Source organism: Pituophis catenifer, unplaced genomic scaffold (genome assembly GCF_029215685.1).
Source record: "Pituophis catenifer annectens isolate HBS135680 unplaced genomic scaffold, rPitCat1.0.hap2 SCAF_14, whole genome shotgun sequence".
Taxonomy (NCBI): Eukaryota; Metazoa; Chordata; class Lepidosauria; order Squamata; family Colubridae; genus Pituophis; species Pituophis catenifer.
This window is the reverse complement of record NW_027256894.1, coordinates 15,757,651-15,770,480: the sequence shown is the minus strand read 5'-3', so window position 1 is coordinate 15,770,480 and position 12,830 is coordinate 15,757,651.

Genomic DNA, 12,830 nt, shown 5'->3' with positions numbered 1-12,830 from the left:
GACAGGTGCTCCAGTGGCGCCGTCCCTGCTGGCCGAGCTGGCGACAGGTGTGCTGAAGAAGCCACCGGGGGACCCAGTGGCACCGGAGGAGGGGCGTGTCCAGCTCCTATCCCCTCCCCATCCCTCTCTCGCCCGGACGCGCAGCAAGAGGCGCAAAGTGCGCGCAACCGAGCCTCTGGAACGCTTTCCGCGGTGACCAACCTTCCAGCTAGGTATCCCACCCCCTCCACCCCACCCGCCCGCGAGAAAAAGTTTCCCTTCTTGGTCTGTCTCTCAACTTCCCCCTCCCCTGCCTTTACACAGACAGGTAAGATTCTGGTGGCACCTGGAAGTGAGAAGGTAGCGTCTTTTAGCAGTAACAAGAGTTGGAAGGGACCTTGGAGATTTATTTTTTATTTTTATTTATTTTTTAATTTATATGCCGCCCTTCTCCGGAGACTCAGGGCGGCTTACAAGGCGTTAAGCAATAGCCTTCATACTTTTTGTATATTTATACAAAGTCAGCTTATTGCCCCCCACAATCTGGGTCCTCATTTCACCTACCTTTGAAAGGATGGAAAGCTGAGTCGACCTTGAGCCTGGTGAGATTTGAACTTGCGGTAATTGCAAGCAGCAGATGTTAATAACAGTGCTTTAGTCCACTGTACTAATCTAGTCCAACCCCTTGCTCACGCAGAAAACCTATACTAGGGATTCGAACCGCTGAACTGCCAACTTTTCTGATCGACAAGCTCAGCGTCTTAGCCACCTAGCCAGAGTCTTGAAGGCCTCACGGGTTTAGCTGTGGACAGGCGATGTTGGCCAGGAGGTGGCTTCCCAAAGTGATTGGTCCATTTCTAAGATAACCCAAAAGGGGGGGAGCTCCCCGATATGGGATGATGTTCCTGTGTTAGATGACACTAGATCCTTCCATTCCCCACCATCCGGTCAGAGCTGAAGAAGCTTCGTGGATGAGAAGCGAAACGTCTTCAAAGAAAAAACAGAAAGTCCAGTTGCCTCCTGAGAAAAAGGACGTTTGGGACAACCATGACCTGGACGACTGGGAATCTCTACAGATGTTTTAGCTATGCAATTTGGGATGAACACCCTTCAAATGGTGTGGGAGTAGGAATGGATTTCCAGAGAAAAAAAAATTGCGGACTACAGGAACCACTAGCATAGCATAGTCAGAGCTGCAGAAGCTTCTTGGATGAGAAGCGAAACGTCTTCAAAGAAAAACCAGAAAGTCCAGTTGCCTCCTGAAAAAGCACCTTTGGGATGGCACCAGATGTTCCATATGGACTATCTTCTAGGATCTGTCTTGGTGGACTTCTGAGCATCAGCTGTTGCAGCAGATCTGTGGTGGGTCACTCTGGGCCTGCTCAGCGAGGTGGTTTGGCTGTGAGAGATACCCAAAATCCAACTACCACAGGGACTTGCTTGGTGGGTGGTGGTAACAAGCAGCTTGACTGGTTGACATGAAAGGGGTGCAAGTCACGATAGTCATGCCATGATTCAAGACTCATCTCTTTGGGTGTATGTTGTAGCTGCCATCTTGACTTTTTGGATCCCCTACCAACACCCCTGATAATTGCTCCCTTGGTTGGGAAATTATGCACCAAATAGCATGTAACCACTAGATCTCTGCACTCAAAATTCTAATGACATTCATGCCATGTTGTGGAGTGATGATGGCAGGCGGTGTTTCCGGTGAGCAGGGGCCTTCTGAATTCACACAACACGCTAAGCATTTTTTTGGCGAAACCACAATAAGCTAGTTGCATATACTAGTTACAGTAATAAACTGCAGTTTACAAACTTCAGCGGGTTTTACTGAAATTTGACAATACTTGACAATACGACAAAAATCGCAGCACCATTGACAGTGTCCTGACATACAGCATTCTTGCATGGTATAGGAGCAGCTCTGTAGCGGACAAAAAAGCTCTACAGAGAATCATTAAAACTGCCCAGAATATCATCGGACTCCAGCTCCCAACCCTGGATGACATCTTTGCATCTCACTGTTTGAGGAAGTTGCATAACATTCTCAGAGACTCTTCCCATCCTGCTTACAATCTTTTTGGACTGTTGCCTCCTGGCAGAAGATACAGAACAATTAAAACTTGGACCACACGTTTTCTGAATAGTTTTTATCCCAGAGCTATAATTGCACTCAACAATGAACTCAAGGGCCACCATCAGTGAGCTGTAGGACAGCATTACTTGGTCTGTTGTGTGGATGGTTTTCATTCATTGGCATCCTTCAGTCTCAAGAGACTATGGTATCGTGCTCTGGAAAGAGGTCCTAAAACAGCATCTGGTGTGACTAAAAAGGCCAATTCGAGAGTGGCAATCCCTTCCACACTGAGGGCGGATACATTCTGTCCCCTGCCCAGCCTCCAGATTTCGCTGGTTCCGGGACTGCCTCTTTGCCTCAGCCTGCCGAACAAGTGTCTCTTCGAATTGGAGAAGGCCATACTACGTCTTTGGATGGTTTTAGGGGTGGGGAATTGTGGTGGGTGGGAGTGTGTTTGTGGTTGGGGGAGAGTTGTGGTGGTGGGGAGTGTTATGTGTGTTGGACCTGGTCTTTGGGTGTTAAATGAATTTCGTTGTATGGGTATACTGTGTATACACGTACAATGACAATAAAGTTATTATTATTATTATTACTGTAGAAAAGTAAACTGGGCAAAGAATTTAATTCTTGAAAATTATGCTTCTATTATATACGGGTTCATAACAAGTCTGAAACTTACAGTACATTTCCCTTAACGTGGTTTGATATTCTAATTTTCAATGATCTGTTAAATAAAGATAGATTTTTCACTATTTGGACATAAATTACATGAATTTCTTATTTTATGGTTTATAATCCACTGCTTATTGCTGTTGAGATCTATTTATTACTTTCATTTTAAAATGCTCTGCAATTTTAAAAATGGTGTAAAATAGTGGAATACTGAAAATTCATGCTTGACCAACGTAGTTCTTTTAACTTCTACAAGTGAACAGTGAAGTATAAATTCACTGTTTCTTTTTTCCTTCTTTCCTTCTTTTTTCTTTTCCTTGTCAAAATATTTAATAAAACTGGAATAATAAAAATGAAAGATAGAAAGCATGCCCTATATAGATGGATGCTTTGTGTCCACTTTTGTTATTAGTTGCGAAGTCGTGTCCGACCCATCTTGACCCCATGGACAATGTCTAATGACAATGTCTAGTGAGAAGAGCCTAATGACCCCAGCATTAGGCTCTTCTCACTCACTCTACTCCAACGCTAGTTGTTGTTGTTAGTTGCAAAGTCATGTCTGACCCATCACGACCCCATGAACAATGTTCCTCCAGGCCTTCCTGTCCTCTACCATCCTCTGGAGTCCATTTAAGCTCACACCGACTGCTTCAGTGACTCCATCCAGCCACCTCGTTCTCTGTCGTCCCTTTCTTCTTTTGCCCTCAATCGTTCCCAGCATTAGGCTCTTCTCCAGTGAATCCTTCCTTCGCATTAGGTGGCCAAAGCATTTGAGTTTCATCTTCAGGATCTGGCCTTCTAAAGAGCAGTCAGGGTTGATCTCCTCTAGGACTGACCGGTTTGATCGTCTTGCAATCCAAGGGACTCGCAGGAGTCTTCTCCAGCACCAGAGTTCAAAGGCCTCCATTCTTTGGCGCTCAGCCTTCCTTATGATCCAATTGTGTCCACTAGAGGGAATATAATACTGTGAAGTCTCAGTTCCTTTTAAACAAATACCTCATTCAATAGCAATCGTATTGTAATCAGCATGTGGAAGTAGTAAAACAACAGGAAACCAAAAGTGAGTCATTTTTTAACACACACACACACACACACACAGAGAGAGAGAGAGAGAGAGAGAGAGAGAGAGAGAGAGAGAGAGAGAGAGAGAGTCTTAAGCAGGTTAGGTTGGTTTTGTGGGATTGTGTTCAATTTCCCTTTAATATTTTTTTTTTTTGAAAGACAACTTTTTAGATTGCTCCGAGATAAACTGAATGTTAAGGATAAGCGTGTCAATGCTTGCTAACATAAAAATCTGGAGTTTGTAAGGTATATTTTCTTAGGCTTGATTTTTAATCCTATTTTTTTTGGTGCGAATTTGCTGGATTTTCTAGAGAACCGGTACCGGAAATTTTGAGTAGTTCGGAGAACCAGTAGTAAAAATTCTGACTGGCCCCATCCCCATCTATTCTCTGCCTCCCAAGTCCCAGCTGATCAGGAGGAAATGGGGATTTTGCAGTAACCTTCTCCTGGAGTGAGGTGGGAATGGAGATTTTACAGTATCCTTCCTCTGCCACGCCCACCAAGCCACGCCCACTAAGCCACACCAGTTAATGCCATTAGATAAACTTCTATTGGGGACAGAGGAGAAAATGAACAAAGCAATGTATAAATTTTTACTAGAATACAAAATGGAGGAAGAACATGTTAAAGAAACGATGGTAGTATGGGCAAAAAACTTTGGGTACAATATCAAATTAGAAAAATGGGAAAAATTGTGGAATAAGAACAGAACTTTGGCCACATCTTACAAAGAGAACCTATACAAAATGTTTTATAGGTGGTACCTACCTCCAGCCAGGCTAGCCAAAATATATAAAAAATTATCACCTAAATGCTGGAAATGTGATCAAATCCTGGGCACCTACTACCACATGTGGTGCTCATGTAGCAAAGCAAAAGAATACTGGCAAAAGATTCGAAGGTGGTTGGAAGAAATGACTGGACAGAGATTGGAACTCAAACCAGAAATATTTCTATTAGGAATTATCAAAGATGATTTAAGCAAAGGGTTAGCTTATCTAATACTACATACTTTAACAGCTGCAAGAATAGTTTATGCCCAGCAATGGAAGAGTGGAAACATACCCAAAGAAAGAGAAATAATAAAGAAAATATTTGACTGTGCAGAATGATTGACGTTAGAACTGAAGAATAAAGGAGAGGCAGAATACTATGAGATTTGGGGTAGATTTTATCAGTGGTTGGAAGTAAGGAAGAGAAGTCAGAACGAATAATCATATGGATGCATAGATTGAAGTAAGAGGCAACCCTAACCCTAACCCTTTTTCTATAAAAAAGAAAAAAGAAGGGGATTTCTTTTCCTTCACACATCTCATTTTCATTCTGAAAGATTTACTGATTGTGGTAGCTGGTCTTCAGAATTGCCCTATATGAGCTGTGGTGGCAGCGCAGTGGTTAGAGTGCAGTACTGCAGGCTACTTCTGCTGACTGCCGGCTGCCTGCAATTTGGCAGATCGAATCTCACCAGGCTCAAGGTTGACTCAGCCTTCCATCCTTCCGAGGTGGGTCAAATGAGGACCCAGATTGTTGGGGGCCATAGGCTGACTCTGTAAACTGTTTAGAGAGGGCTGTAAAGCGGTATATAAGTCTAAGTGCTTTCCCTTCCCTTCCTCCCCCCTTCCTTCCTTCCTTCCTTCCTTCCTTCCTTCCTTCCTTCCTTCCTTCCTTCCCTCCCTCCCTCCCTCCCTCCTTCCTTCCTTCCTTGTGGTTACAATACAGTATCGCAGGCTAACTCTGCTCATATTGCCAGGAGTTTGATTCCTGACTAGCTCAAGGTTGACTCAGCCTTCTGCCCTTCGAGGTGGGTAAAATGAGGACCCAGATTGTTGGAGGTAAGAGGCTGAATCTGTAAACCGCTTAGAGAGGGCTGTAAAAGCATTGTGAAGCGGTATATAAATCTAAGTGCTAGTGCTCTCTCTCTCTCTCTCTCTCTCTCTCTCTCTCTCTCTCTCTCTCTCTGTGTGTGTGTGTGTGTGTGTGTGTGTTTTCCTCTAGCCAGGTTTTCCCTACGTAACCAAGGTTTTTCTGCAGCCCTAGCTCAGTAGAATCACATCCACTCGATTCTGGGCTTTTTTCTTTTCTGGTAGCCAGCAAGTTCTTCCTGCTAGGTGGTGGCTACCAGAAATGAAAAAAGCCCAGAATCGAGTGGATGTGATTCTACTGAGCTAGGGCTGCAGAAAAACCTTGGTTACATAGGGAAAACCTGGCTAGAGGAAAAACACACATAAACCCTACGAAGAAGTAAGAAAAAAAAATATATATTTTAAGGATATGTTTACAATTACAGGGGAAGAAACCCGAGATATTAACTGTACACACATATATACCCGTGAAAACTTACATAAACATACATATATATATATATATATATATATATATATATATATATATATATATATATATATATATATGTATACACCTACATACATACATACACCTACCTACCTACCTACCTACCTACCTACCTACCTACATAAAATAGTGGTTTGGGAACAAGCAAAACCAATGGAATGGATAGGGTGCAGTTTTATGACCATGAAAAAAACGATACTAGTTGCACAAGGGTGGAAAAAACATCCTTTATCAGCAATACCATAATCTCAAGACTGTATCTCCCTTGCTATATTTCAACTCACATTTCATGGTCAAGGACGTTTGAATGGAAGAATGTTTACAAATATTGGAATATAGGTTTCATTTCCCATCTTCCTCTATTATCATCATCCCATCTCCTTTCAATATTAGCAATTCAATTGTGAAATACAATATCAACACATGTCTAACATTAATATCAATTCATTTATAAAGGGGTAAACCGTCAGCCTTTTCTCTCTGTTTTTCCTCTTTGTACATCACATTTTTGAAGAAGCTAATCAAGTCTGTACCTCGCAAGTAAAACTTTATGGCTTGTTATTCCCTGACATTCTCATCCTTTTTTTCTCTTTTGTTCCTTAATTGGTTTAACTGGAATGTTCCCCGCATGTACGGCATGTCCCCAGAGACCCCAGAAAGCTAAAAAACAAAAACAAAAACCTGTCTGGTTATTTATTAACCTGCAATTAAAAGAGAATTTCGGGCGGTTCAGCCACTGAGTTTAGAAGAAAGACGGCCAAGAGGTAGCCTTCCATTTGCAGAAAGAGATTGTGCTTACTCCAATAACTGTCTCACCTCAGGAAGGCATTTGTTGGCTGTCATGTAGTGCTTATGTGGCATGTAGTTGGACTGGATTCCTGATGGGAGGCTCTCCCCCTCTTTTCCTGGGGAAGTTACAAGACTCCCTTGCTGACTTGAGACGATCCTTCGACACCCAGCAGTGATTCTCTTGAGTTTTAGCAATAGGTCAAATACAAATGAATCGTGGAACTTAAGCAGGGGTGGGCTTCCAAAATGTTAGCAAGGGGTTCTCTGCCCGGTTGCTGGGTGGGCGTGGCCATGGTGGACGTGGCCTAATTGGCCTCCTGCACCATGGCAGGGGGGAGTTTTTGCCCTCCCCAGGCTCCGGAGGCTTTTTTCGAGCCTCCGGGAGGGCAAAAATGGCCTCCCCAGGCTCCAGAGGCCCTCTGGAGGCCAAACTTCCAGTAGGCCTGTTTTTCGCCCTCCCTGAACCTCCACGCGTGCCCTGCACTTACCTACATCCAAAATGGGCTGCGTGGGGATTCCTGGGAGGGGTTGGGTGGGGCGGGCGGGTCCAGCCAGGAGTGGGATTTGGGGGTTCTCCAAACTGCACAGAATCTTAGCTAGAGGTTCTCCCGAACCCCTGCGAACCCCCAGCAGCCCATCTCTGAATTTAAGTCATATTGATGGATAAGTCCATGTAGTTTTCTGGGTAACATCCATGTGCAACCTATTCAAATAATTCTATGCCAGGATTGTGGGGGGAGAGGGGGGAAGGAAAATGTGTATCAGATGTACATGTTACAAACGTGCAATGTCAGGAGTGAAGCCCCTTCCATTGTAGATATGCAGAAACTCCCTTTTTTACAACCCTGTGTAGTCCCTACTCGGGGTAGAGTCAGGGCGACTGGATGGAGCCGAGTATTTACTGGCCGGATGCTCTTCCTGATGCCTATGTGGAGTTCACAGTAGATATTCTTTTCTCTGTGCCCTAGGAGAGAAATATCTGCTGCTACCTAGGATTGAACTCTCAAGCTTTTGAGTGGGAGGCGAGTGTCTTCACCACTAAGGCCACCACGATATGCAGCAACATCACACACAAATCTGAAAGGGGGAGGGCTTCAGCTGGGATGCCACATCCACTACCTTGTAGATTTTGACTCTCAGATGTCCATATCTCAATTTAACTAAATGTTCAAAGCTTTTCTGGTGGTTACCCATCCAACTAACCAAGTCTCACCCTACTTAGCTCTTGTTAACTCTCCTCCAGTCCTGGTAGTAACCCAGCTCAATCCTGCTTAGCTTCCAGCAAGATAAAATCAGCTGACAGCTTCTCTCTACTAAAATCACCTGAAGTCACCAAAGTCTCTCAGGACAGTATTACATTATTATTATTATTATTAATTTTGATTTATATGCCGCCCTTCTCCAGAGACTCAGGGCGGCTTACAATGCGTTAAGCAATAGCCTTCATACTTTTGTATATTTATACAAAGTCAGCTTATTGCCCCCGCAAACTGGGTCCTCAATTTACCTACCTTAGAAAGGATGGAAGGCTGAGTCAACCTTGAGCCTGGGGAGATTCGAACTAGCAGTAATTGCAGGCAGCTGAATGATAATAACAGGCTATTAGTCTGCTGCGCCACCATTATAATGTTGTTCCTTGACATTATTAAGGATAAACTGATCCTCATGCACTTGATACCTAGCGACCTTCAAGAGTCTACCAAGTTGTCTTTTTGCATTTATACCAGAAGTGTTTTTGCACAGCATAAACCCTTCAAGGGAACAACATTATTCCTGCAAAATGTGTTGCTGGAAATCATTGTTGATGTGTTGGTTGTCTTCTTCCTAGGCAGCCTGCATCAAACTTTCTGGAGGATGTTGGTATGAATGAAATCTGCCCCCAGATTTGTCGTCTTCAACTTACTGTGCTATTCAGGGGTCGCGGCTGCCTTTAAGAAATAGCAGGGTGTAAGATGTCAGTCCTGTATTCATGGCCCAAAGCACATCTATACTCTATGGAAATGAATATCAGCCATTTGGGAAAAAGGCCATCTTCTGGGCATGCAGAACGTGGCCTCATCAATCCTCAGCATCTGTAAATAGGATGAGGAAAGACCCCTCTCAATTAGGCTGAAACCTTGGAGAGACGTTGTTCGTGCCAAAAGCAGGACTTAGATGGATCTGTAGTCTCATTCACTTAGTCTGACTCCTTAAAAGAACTCCGGTTGGTCTGCAAAAAACAGGTCAGTGAAAACTCAACCATCCAGGCCAAAGGTGTCTAAAGCTGTAAAATTATACTTACATTGTTGTGTTGATGGTTTTTTAATTTGTTTGTATTTGTATTGTTTTTCTTTTTTTTTCTGTGTACTTGTGTTTTTTTAAAGTTGGAAAATGTTTAATAAAAACTATTTTTGTAAAAAAAAGGTGTCTAAAGGTTGAATCATGGCAACTGGACTAAACTGTTGGACTGTTAAGCAACAGTCAGAGCAATGAAACGTCTAAGATTAACACAGTTAGAATAGAACAGAATAGAGTAGAGTAGAGTAGAGTAGCGTAGCGTAGCGTTTTGTTCTTTTAGCGAACAAAAGAATTCTAACGCTAGAAGGGCATGATCTCCAGATGGGTTGGCATGCCTATTTATGGGAAACAGGGAAAAAAACCAAAACACATTTCAACAAACATAAATTGAGGGACATATTGAAGTCAACGTGGGAAGAAATAAGACGAAAACACTACACTAAAATTCCCAGCTGGCTCTCAACCATGGAGGCGATAATTTACCCAAACGTCTTATATAAACGTAAAATATAAAGAAATCCTAGATGAGGCAGGGAACCTCAAAACAATAGAACAATAGAACAATTAAAAGAACAAGGCACTTTTGTTGAATGGTGGACATACGCACAGATAAAATCAAGATATAAAAAAGATAAAGAACAATATGGTATAGAAATGGGTAGCAAAGATTTTGATAAGATTTGGATGAGTACAGATAATAAATTATTAGCTAAATTGTACAACTATTTAGTACAATATGACCTGATGGAAGAAGTGGTTAAAGACCCAATGCTAGCATGGGCCAAAAATATTGGGAAAAATATAAATCTGGAAGAATGGGATCAAATATGGAACAACAATATAAAACTTACCAAGGCAACCACTTACAAGGAGAACCAGTACAAGATGATTTATAGGTGGCACCTAGCACCAGCTAGGATTGCCAAGATTTACCCTAACTCAAACCCAAAGTGCTGGAAGTGTGGACACCAGCAAGGTACTTTTTACCACTGCTGGTGGACCTGCTCTCAAGCAAAAAAATATTGGAAGATGATTTGCAATTGGCTTTCAGAAATAATAGGTGAAACCTTTGAATTAGATCCTAAAATACTTCTCCTGGGAATTCTTAAGATGGAAATGGCAAAAAAGAAGAAATACTTGGCAGTGCATATAATAACAGCAGCAAGAATCGCTTTCGCTCAACAATGGAAAGAGAAAAAAATACCAACGAAGGAACAAGTAATTGGCAAAATAATGGAATGTGCCGAGATGAATAAATTAACATTAGAAATTAATGACAGAGAAGATTCTGATTGTTACAGCGTATGGGACAAGTGGTACGGGTGGTTAGAGAAGAGGAAATTGAAATAAAAAAGAAAGAGACCAGAGCAAGTACAAGAAATAGTAAAATGAAATAGAAAGAGAAGATGTACTGTGGATGGTAGGAAATATAATAAGGCAAGGAAAGGTTACATGGGTAAGCAAAAGACATGACTTATGTATTTACTAATCTATCGTTAAAGATTATTATATATATATATATATATACACACTAAGAATGATATGAGAACACAATTTTTTTATACCATGTAACTGGTTTGCAAAGATTATCTATATATGTACAATATGTAAATTGTATTTATTTCTTTTTCCATACTATGTAACCGGATGGACAAAAATTGTATTATTATAATTTCTTAATAATAAAACATTAAAAAAAAAAAGAATAGAATAGAGTAGAGTAGAGTAGCGTAGCGTAGCGTGTTCTGTCCCAGCTACAGACCACAGAGAACGCAGCACACACAAAGTCCGTACAAACCTTACTTTACTACTTAAGGACTACTAATGAGCTTTCTTAGTAGTTGTTGGAACACAAGTACAGTCTTTTCTGAACAAAGGCTGTTAATTTAACTTCATTAACAGCCGACAAGAGTCCAAGGAATAATAACTCAATTCTGAGGCACAGTCTTTCAGATAAACGTAAGCTTACTGTGGTTGGCAGAATGCCCAGAAGCAATTTGTAGGAAAAATGACAAGAGAGAAGCAAGAGCCGATCAGACGTTTCTGGAGTCAATACGCGAAGGAATATGAACGAAGTTGTTTTCTGCAAATTGCCTCAGTTGTCGTCATTCCTTAAATAGGCTAGGGGAGTGGCCAATGAGCCCCAAGCCTTACTCTCGAGGAGACCTCCTCCTGAGGAGCCATTCCTGCCTTTTGGCAGCTCTGCGCATCCGTGCATTGAGAAAAGGCTCCTCCTCTTATGGGAGCTTCTGGAGGTTCTGAAGGCCCTGGCTGAATCCCCGCCTCTGGCACCAAATCTTCTCCAGCCTTCTCATTGTCTGACTCGGGTGCCAGCTGCACTGGCTGCTGGCGAATCACCCCACCAGCCTCCTCACTGTCGGAATCAGGTACCAGCTGCACAGGCCGCTGGTGGGCCACAAAATAGCGTAGCATAGCGTAGCGTAACGTAGCATAGAGTAGAATAGAATAGAATAGAATAGAATAGAATAGAATAGAATAGAATAGAATAGAATAGAATTCTTTATTGGCCAAGTGTGATTGGACACACATGGAATAATAGCGTAGCATAGCGTAGCGTAACGTAGCATAGAGTAGAATAGAATAGAATAGAATAGAATAGAATAGAATAGAATAGAATAGAATAGAATAGAATAGAATTCTTTATTGGCCAAGTGTGATTGGACACACATGGAATTTGTCTTCGGTGCATATGCTCTGAGTGTACATAAAGAAAAAATAAAATATATTCGTCAAGAATCATAATACACAACACTTAGTGATAGTCATAGGATACTAATAAGCAATCAAATCATACTAGGAACCAATAAAAACAATATAACTTGTAAAGATACGAGCAACATGGATATAGCCATAAGTGGGAAGAGATAGGTACTTGTAAGGATGAGAAGAAGAATAGTAATACAGTCTTAGTAGTTAATTTGACAGTGTTGTGGGAATTAGTTGTTTAGCAGAGTGATGGCATTTGGAAAAATGTCCTTGTGTCTTGTTGTTCTGGTGTGCAGTGCTCTATAGCGTTGTTTTGAGGGTAGGAGTTGAAACAATTGATGTCCAGAATGTGAGGGGTCTGTAGATATTTTCACAGCCCTCTTTTTAACTTGTGCAGTATACAGGTCCTCAATGGAAGGCAGTTTGGTCCACTTGCCATGATTCAACCTTTAGACACAGATCTGCAGATACCCTAAATGTGATTCATAACACGCAAGGCAGCGTGTTAACAGCACCCTAAAGATCCTGGCTTGTCAGATGCTACATGTTTTCTATCCTGCTCTACGGAGTGGAGCGTTGGTCTCTGACAGAAAGCCACTTGAAGAGACTAGAAGCATTTGAAATGTGGATTTGCAGGCGGCTGTTACGTATAAGCTGGGTTAACAAAATCACAAATGAGGAGGTGATAAACCGCCTGGGAAAACCATCAAAACCATTTAAAAAAAAGCAAAAGTTAGAATATTTTCGACATGCAAGGACCTAAAGACGTGGCTTTTTAAACAACTCATCTGATCTGGGGGGGGGGTTTAATTAGTTTTAATATGGGTTTTAAATTGTGGGATTTTAATTATGCTAAATTAATTATATTTTTTTTAATTGTTCTTTGGTTTTT